The sequence below is a fragment of the Cibotium barometz genome, chromosome 53 (assembly GCF_041138505.1).
Source record: "Cibotium barometz isolate CiBa-2024 chromosome 53, ASM4113850v1, whole genome shotgun sequence".
NCBI lineage: Eukaryota > Viridiplantae > Streptophyta > Polypodiopsida > Cyatheales > Cibotiaceae > Cibotium > Cibotium barometz.
In genome coordinates this window covers 4,017,637-4,025,941 of record NC_141098.1, presented here as the reverse complement: position 1 = coordinate 4,025,941, position 8,305 = coordinate 4,017,637, and positions in this window count along the sequence as shown.

Here is an 8,305-nt window from a genome sequence, read left to right as displayed (position 1 = left end):
ATACATGCATTCTTAGGTTTGTGTAGTTACTAGAGGAAGTTTATAAAGAATTTTGCATATATTGCACATCTACTACCAAACTCCTAAAGAAAACTAAAACCTTCCATTGGTCTGAGTGATAAGAGAAATCTTTTCAAGATTTGAAAGAAGCTTACCAGTGTTACTTACAATTACTTGACTTTGATATATCTTTCTTTGTAGTTGTAACCAATGCTAGTGGTTATGGCACTATAGTTTGCTTATAATAACACACCTCACACTACCACTAGAGGAGCACCATTTGAGATTATTTATGGAAAAGCCTTTTACCCATTTTGACTATGAGGCTTTCACATAAAATCTAGGTGGTTTATGATTTCACCATTCATTTTAATTCTATTCTCTAGGAGGTGCATGCACATAAAGAGTGTTGTACTAAACAAGCAAACAAGAAACGTAAAGACATATCTTTTAAAGAAGGTGACTATATACTTTTAAGGAATGAAAAGAGACGCTTACAAAGTGTAGAGAAACATCCAGTTGTGAAATTAGCATCCAGGTTTTATGGACCATTCAAGATAATTAAAAAGATTAATAACCTCACTTATCGATTATATTTGCCATCACATTAGAAGATTCGTAATTGTTTTTACGTTAGTCTTCTTAGACCTTTTAAAAGGACCTTTATGTGTGAGAGTTAACTTGTTGAGTGAGTCCAAAAAATTTTGTTGTCACATGATAATAGTTGGTTGTGAGTGAGTCCAATTAATTGGTACCACATGTTAGTATTATTTTATTGATTGATTCCAATTTAATTTTGACGTAACATTGTGGATCGGATGAGTATAGGCTATGATTACGAGGATGACAATGATGTGCACTGGACGTGAACACCTGCCTATGGATCTAGATCATTTTTGTCTAATTGAGTGATTTCAATTTAATTATGACCTAACATTGTGGATCGTATGAGTATACGCTATGATTACAAGGATGACATTGATGCACACTGGACGTGAACACCTGCCTAGGTGTTTGGATTATTTTTGTCTAATTGCACATGTGTGCACCATTTTGATTTATTATGGTTAAGTCCATTATACATAATTGTTGGGAAAAGGTTATGTTATTTTAATACCTTAGATATTGAGCAAAATGTTAATTTTTGTAAAAGAAAAGCCCAAATTAAAAAAGGTACTCTATTAATGGCTCCAAGGACTATTTTTTATAATATGATAAAATGTTGTGTTAGAGAAGGAGCCACACACGCCAGGAGGGGAGAGATTACACCCAATCTTGTGTATTTGGTTATTATCTTATGTGTTTGTTCTATGTGTTTATGCTTGGTGCAAGGTTTGATGTTTCGTCAGTAGTATTCGAATTCTTCCATTTAATTGGTTAATATGGGCAAGGCAAATCTCCATGTACAAGATCCTTTGACAAGCACATTTTGGCATACTCTTAGTGCTTGTATGGCTGCACCTTCATAATCCACAATTGCCTCATCAATAAGCCGGTTTGTGGGTTGAAATTTTAGCTGATTTTTTCAAAATACTTCATCATGTTTCTCTTCGCCCAATTACCATCTTCTTCACCTTCTCTCATGATACCCTCTTGGCCTGAGAGGGAGTGTGTGACAACCAACCTAGAATGTGGCTTTGACCAGGTTGGCTAGGCTAGCCAACTAGGCCAACCGATCAGTGGGTGGTAGCTTTGCACTATATAAAGCCAGCCACTTCTCAGCTTTGATCAACCAATATGATCGTCAACCAACTTACATCAACCTGCATTTAGTGTTCCTTCTCATCAATTGATTCTCCAAAGAACTATCTTAGCAGATGCTTTTCAAGAGAAGCTATCCCTTTACCCATTTCTATGAGTTTCTCCAGGGAGTGTATACAATCATGTTCTCAAATTTCCTTGCATTATAAGGCTATCTAAGTTAATCGATTATAGTTCTCCTTTTTTAGTAATTTTGCGGGACTACGTCCATGTTGACCTTTCCATTGTTGATTTTGATGTGTTTGACTTTGGCAAGCTATTTGTTGTAGTCAAAGACTTTTTGAGAGTCGTCAACTTCTTTCTCCCAACTGAATGTAAAAGATCTTCCTTCTTTCATGTCTTCATCTTCTACTCATCCGACTAAGAAGGTTGGATGGTCAATCGAGACATGAGGAACTCTTCTTGTGATGTTATTTATGTCTTTTTCAAGGAACTCTCTACCATCTCCATAAATACATTCATGAGAGATGCATTCTCTCTATCTTATATCTAGTTCTCAGAAATTAATGGTAGAAGGGGCTTCTTGCAACATAAATATTATCTTTGCTTCTACACATTCTAGTGCTTCTTTTCCCTCTGAATCTTTAGACAATTCTTCATTTATTTCAAAATCAATATCTGGTTTTAAACTTGATACTTTGGCCTCACTGACACTCTTGGCAAGCTTTGAGCTTCTCCATAACATCGTCCCTTTTTCTTTGGCTGCCTTGATGCTGGCTTTTTGCTTTCGAATGTCATCTTCCCTGTGTAAGGTTGTATTGTAACCACCATTTCTACAGTGAGAGAGGTTTTATGGGTTAGTGAAGACAACAAAGATGACTCACAAATTTGTAGCTATTATTGTTGAGGATATTGTTCTTTGAGGAGCATTTTTTCCTTCTGCTAGGTTTTCATAGAGAGACAGGTATTTTATTGCTTGGTCTCCATAGGGTGTATATACCCATAGGTATACTTGCTTTACTCTACTTCCTACTTGAATCACCATGCATCCACAAGTTATACAAAGCTATGTATCAACATTATTGATGGTTTTGGTGTGATCACAAAGATCAAGTCTCATATAGTCCCCAACTTTTGAGACATATATTTGAGCTGCTTTAACTTGTCTTCTCTCATATGTCATTTTTAGATACACAAAGAGACTTGTTGAAGCTTTAGGAGATTCTTCTCTGATTTTCAATTTGATTGGAGCAGAGAGTTCTTTGGGTAGTTTCTCTATGTCAAAGTTCCATTCTTTTAGGATCTTCAAATTTGACCACCTTATGACCATGGGTAATATGCTTCTAGATCAGTCATGCTTTGATCTGTATCTTGACGGGTGTTCATGTAACCAATCTTCTTCTTTTCGTTCTAATATTTGCATAATTATTGGACATTATCCATTACACGGACATAATTTTTGTGAAGTTCATGAAGTGCTTTATGATAAGGGTTACCATAGTTGCAAGGACTTTTAGATAATAGGGATCTTTAAGAGGTAGAATGTAGCATAGAGACAGATAGTGGAAAATGAAGGTCCTTGAGAGAGGGGAGCATCCCAAGCAATAATTAATGCAAGACATCTTCAGAGAGCACCTAGATGTATTGTTGTATAGTCTTCTTTGATGACATATTGGTCTATTCTAAAAATGTTGTTGACCATGAGAAGCATGTGCATAAAGTTTTGGATACCTTTAAAAAGCATAAACTTTTTGCTAGGAAGACTAATTGTACCTTGTTTACCGATTATATTGAATATTTAGGGTTCTTAGTATCAAAGGATGGAATTTTAGAAGGTGCACAGAGCCAAAGAAAGGTAAAGGATGCTAGGGGATTTTTAAGCTTATTTGGATAGTATTGGATTTTTATCTATTGATAGATTGCTTCATCTCCCTTAACTGCGCTTCTCAAGAAGGATACTCCATTTTAATAGACATCTATATACAAAAGTACCTTTCATAAGTTAATGGTTGCATTGGTAATAAATCTTGTTTTGAAGCTATGAGAGTTTGGCAAGCCTTTTGAGGTTATCATTGATGCCATTGGATTTGTTATTGGCGGAATCTTAATGTAGGAGGGACACCCTATAGAATATTAATCCTGAAAGTTGAGGCCACACAAGAGAAATTATGTTGTCCATTATTTAGAGCTACTTGCAATAGTGCATGCTTTAAAGCTTTGGTGAAACTATCTTCTTGGAAAGAAGTTAACCTCAAAAATTGATCATAAGAGCTTAAAGTGGATCTTCACTCAAAGTGATCTCAATATGCAGCAAAGGAGATGGATGCATATTCTTCTAGAGTTCAACTTTGAGATTTAGGTCAAGGAAGAGGAACGTGGTCGTAGATGTTCTTAGCACTCATGATAAATATGATTTCCCACTGAAATTAGAGAGAAAATTGGATTGGATGAATTTTTCACCCCTATCAGCTTAAGCAGAAGAGCAAGACAGCTTAGAAAATGATGAGAATTTAAGGGTGTAGGTTAGAGAATGACTTCTGCACTTCAACAGCCAGGCTATGTGTTCCCAAAGGTGAAGATTTGAAGAGAAGAATACATGTATGTAAAACTTACATGTCAGTAAAGAAAAGCTTCTTTTAGCCCCGACTTAAGAGAGATGTATTATACCATGTTTGTCAATGCTTAATATGCCAAAAGATCAAGGCCGAAAGAGTACAAATATTAGGGAATGACATCCTTTGGACATTTTGGATCTGAAATGGGAATGCATAAGTATGGATTTTATCCTAGGATTACCTTCAATAGATGCAAGATATGACTCCATCCTAGTAGTGATAAATCGATTAAGAAAAAGTGCTCCCTTGATCCTTATAAAGAAGACTTATATAGCTTCCAAAACTTAATGCACATGCGTCTCATGGTCAACAACATTTTTAGAATAGACCAATATGTCATCAAAGAAGACTACACAACAATATCATCTGTTTGCTCTCTGAAGATGTCTTGCATAGGTAGTAAAAGTAGGGAAATTTATCAATCCGAATGGAATTACTATAAATTTGTAATGTCCATATTAGGTAAAAGATAGTCTTAGAAATATCATGCTCCTTAGTCCTAATTTGATAGTACCATAACTTTAAGTCAATCTTACTAAACATTTCGGCACCATGTAAGTGAGCTCAATATCTCAACATCATGTGTGAAGGCTCACACCTTTTTTGTATGAACTAGGTTTACATACTTTATTTTTATAAAATATGCCTACTTGGGGCATGGAATTTTATGCACTAGGCCTATGATAAGGTTGGTATGCAATTAGGTGCAATAATTGTACTTTAATGTCCCAACAGGACAAGAATTTTCTTTGGAAATTATAGGTGGTATAGAGTTTATGACAAGTTCGATACTTGATGAGATATTCACCATTTAGATACTTGATGTTAAAGGACATGAGCGGTCTCTATAAAACCTCGTTAATTCCACAATCTCTTTCCACACTGCATTCTTGCGCAATTAGATATTCGAACAAGATATATTTCCCTAAGGTTTTTGCACGTTTAAGAGTAACTGCATTCCTACTAATCTGGATTGACCTCAAGACTATCTCCCACTGGATCTTAAAGACCCCTTGGGCATGGGATCAACGGGGTGGAAGAAGGCTAGGCGCGCGGGCGAGGCCAACGAGGGCCGTCCGATCTTAGCTGGAGGATGGCCGTTGGACTGCTGGGGGGAAGGGGGGGATAAGTTTAAGGCCTAACGGCAGTCGACTGCTGGCCAAAGCATGAACGCAGGCTGTGCATAAAGTTTTGGATACCTTTAAAAAGCATAAACTTTTTGCTAGGAAGACTAATTGTACCTTGTTTACCGATTATATTGAATATTTAGGGTTCTTAGTATCAAAGGATGGAATTTTAGAAGGTGCACAGAGCCAAAGAAAAGGCGTAATGGTAGGGTTTTTGCATTGGGTTTGCAGCAGCCTGGGTTCGAATCCCACCTGAGTGCCTGCCACCAGTGCCTGAGTTTACAAAAGCGCCCGAGTCTACGAATTTGCCCGCGTTTACAAAAACGCCCGAGGTTACAAGAAGGCGCCAGAGATCAGACGGCCCCCAATGTCGCCACCTGCCCGCCGGCCTTCTCCCCATTAATCCCATCATCCATGCCTAAGGGGTCTTTATGATCCCGTGGGAGATAGTGCTGAGGATTGTCTAGCTAAAGGACATTGTCAAAATAAATGAAAGATAGATTCCCCAGTATGTCCAGACGCCCTTTTTATGAAGGGAGAAGGCCGAGTTCCACAATCACCGTTGTCAGTGGGTGAGAAGGTCCACAATCAGCATTGTCACTGGGATTGCAAGTTGAAATCCGAATGGAATCACAATCTTCCTTTACATCCTCTCCATCTAAGAAGGTGTTAGTGAGCTTCCCAAGCCTTCCACAGGCTTTTCCATAAGATCTGAATCAGTGCTATGGTCATCAACTTTAGCAAAGAGAGCATAGCACATGGTAATTCCCTTCCATTTTCTACACCTTTTGAGACTGATTCTTTCGGTGTTATGAAGAATCAAATCAGCCCAAGCTTCTGTCTGTTGTGGACAGCTCTTACTATCCATTTGGAACCCAACCTGTTGGCTATGCCTCCAATATCAAGTCACTAGCCTGCTTTGGAAGGCAACAGACATTCCATTTTACTTTAGAGGCTTTTCTTTTGCCTTCTTGTTTCCCCCACGGTACATCTCTTAGGAGGCACTCCAATCTCAACTGCTTTGGAAGGCAACAGATACTCCATTTACCATAGAGGCTTTTCTTTGGCCTTCTTGTTTCCCCCACACCACATCTCTTTGGAAGGCAACAGATACTCCATTTACCATAGAGGCTTTTCTTTGGCCTTCTTGTTTCCCCCACACCACATCTCTTAGGAGGCACTCAAAATGTGTGATTTAGGTGTCCAACAACTGAGGACGTATATCACATTAAACCATTTATTACAGTTGTGGGAGACCTTTTGAAGGATTCAATCCTGTCTCTGTTTATTAAAAAAAACCACACCTAAAGGAATCACTATGAAATTTTCCCTTGTTCCAAAGATTTGAGACCCATCTCCCTCAATCATATAGTTGATGGAGCAAAAAACTATTTTGCTTTCCTTCACCAAGAATCCAGAGATCATGCAAAAACCACTAATTGACTTCCATGCTTTCTAAAACTTTATGATATCAACCCCTGAGGAGATGGTGGTATTTTCAACAAATTGCTCTAAAAGCTTCAAATAGAAATTAGGAAGATTAAAACCATCAATGAGTCCAATATTGACTTTGTATTGGATATCCCACCCAAGAACATTCATGTCAACAACAGAGAGAAAGGAAGGAAGAGGATATCCTGGTCTCACATTTCTTTAGAGGGAATGGCAACAGACTAACAACCATCAAAGACTTAGGGATTGGATGAAAGTTTTTGTTAGGAAGGGAGCTGAGAGGATTCATCAAAAGCAAGCATATCATTACTATTTGGAAAGGACAAGAACGGTAATAAGACAAAGCAACTGGGACATCATTCTAGATATGCTTAGATTAACAAGAATTGGACCTTATTTTATTTCTTTTGTGGAGCTATGCTTAGATTAACAAGAATTGGACCTTATTTTATTTCTTTTGTGGAGCTCTTATTAAAGAAATCAAGACCTCATATTGATCTTAGTGGTTGTTGATATTCTTGTATTTTCTTTTGCAATGCTTTTTAGCCTTGCTTATGCAAGACATTGTGGAGAGTGGAGGAAAATCGTTCAATCAAAGCTCTTGAGGTCAACCATCCAGCTGTCCAAGGATGGAGGTTTATATTCAATTTCTGTTTTTAAGATTGTTGTAGATATGATTTGATTAGCAAATACTGCTCTGTGTAAGTATAGTTATTATTTGAAATAAAAAGTGAATCATCAAACAATATACGAGTAGATATTTTTTTTAAATTATTTTTTTAAGTTTTGGATTGGATGTAGATATGTTTTAATTAGCATTCATTGTTTGTAGAAGTATAGTTATAATATAAACACTACATGATGGCAATGGCAAGACACCCTTCTCCAAAGGGGTATTTGCAACTAGTTTAACTAATGTGTTGAACTTCTTTCCAAGTGCTGCACGGTGAACAAACAAGCTACAGCACTGCATTGAACGATCTGCTTTTTTACAACTGACTAGCTCTAGCTATCCATTCCGCATATAACAGAAATAGTTTTCTCTCCTCGCGGCTTGGTAGCATGGGAGGCTATGCGACAATTACGAATCATTTCTTCTTAGGAGAGTCCAACACTGGCATTGAAGTCTGAAGGTCATGCATCAAACATGAAAATTAGCAATTAAATCTAGTAAAAGTTTGAAATCAATAAAGTGCATTAAGTTCATGCTTATGACATGCACTAAATATGCATGATGCATACCATCATGTTGAACCATGCCATTTTCAATGAAATAATGTCGTGTGATTGGACAGATTTTAACAATGAAGCTCATCCAAGTAGTCTCCTACATTGTGAGGCTTTCTCCTACACTGATCTATAATCACCCTCATTAGAAGCCAAATATTTAAAGAGACAAACCACAATCAA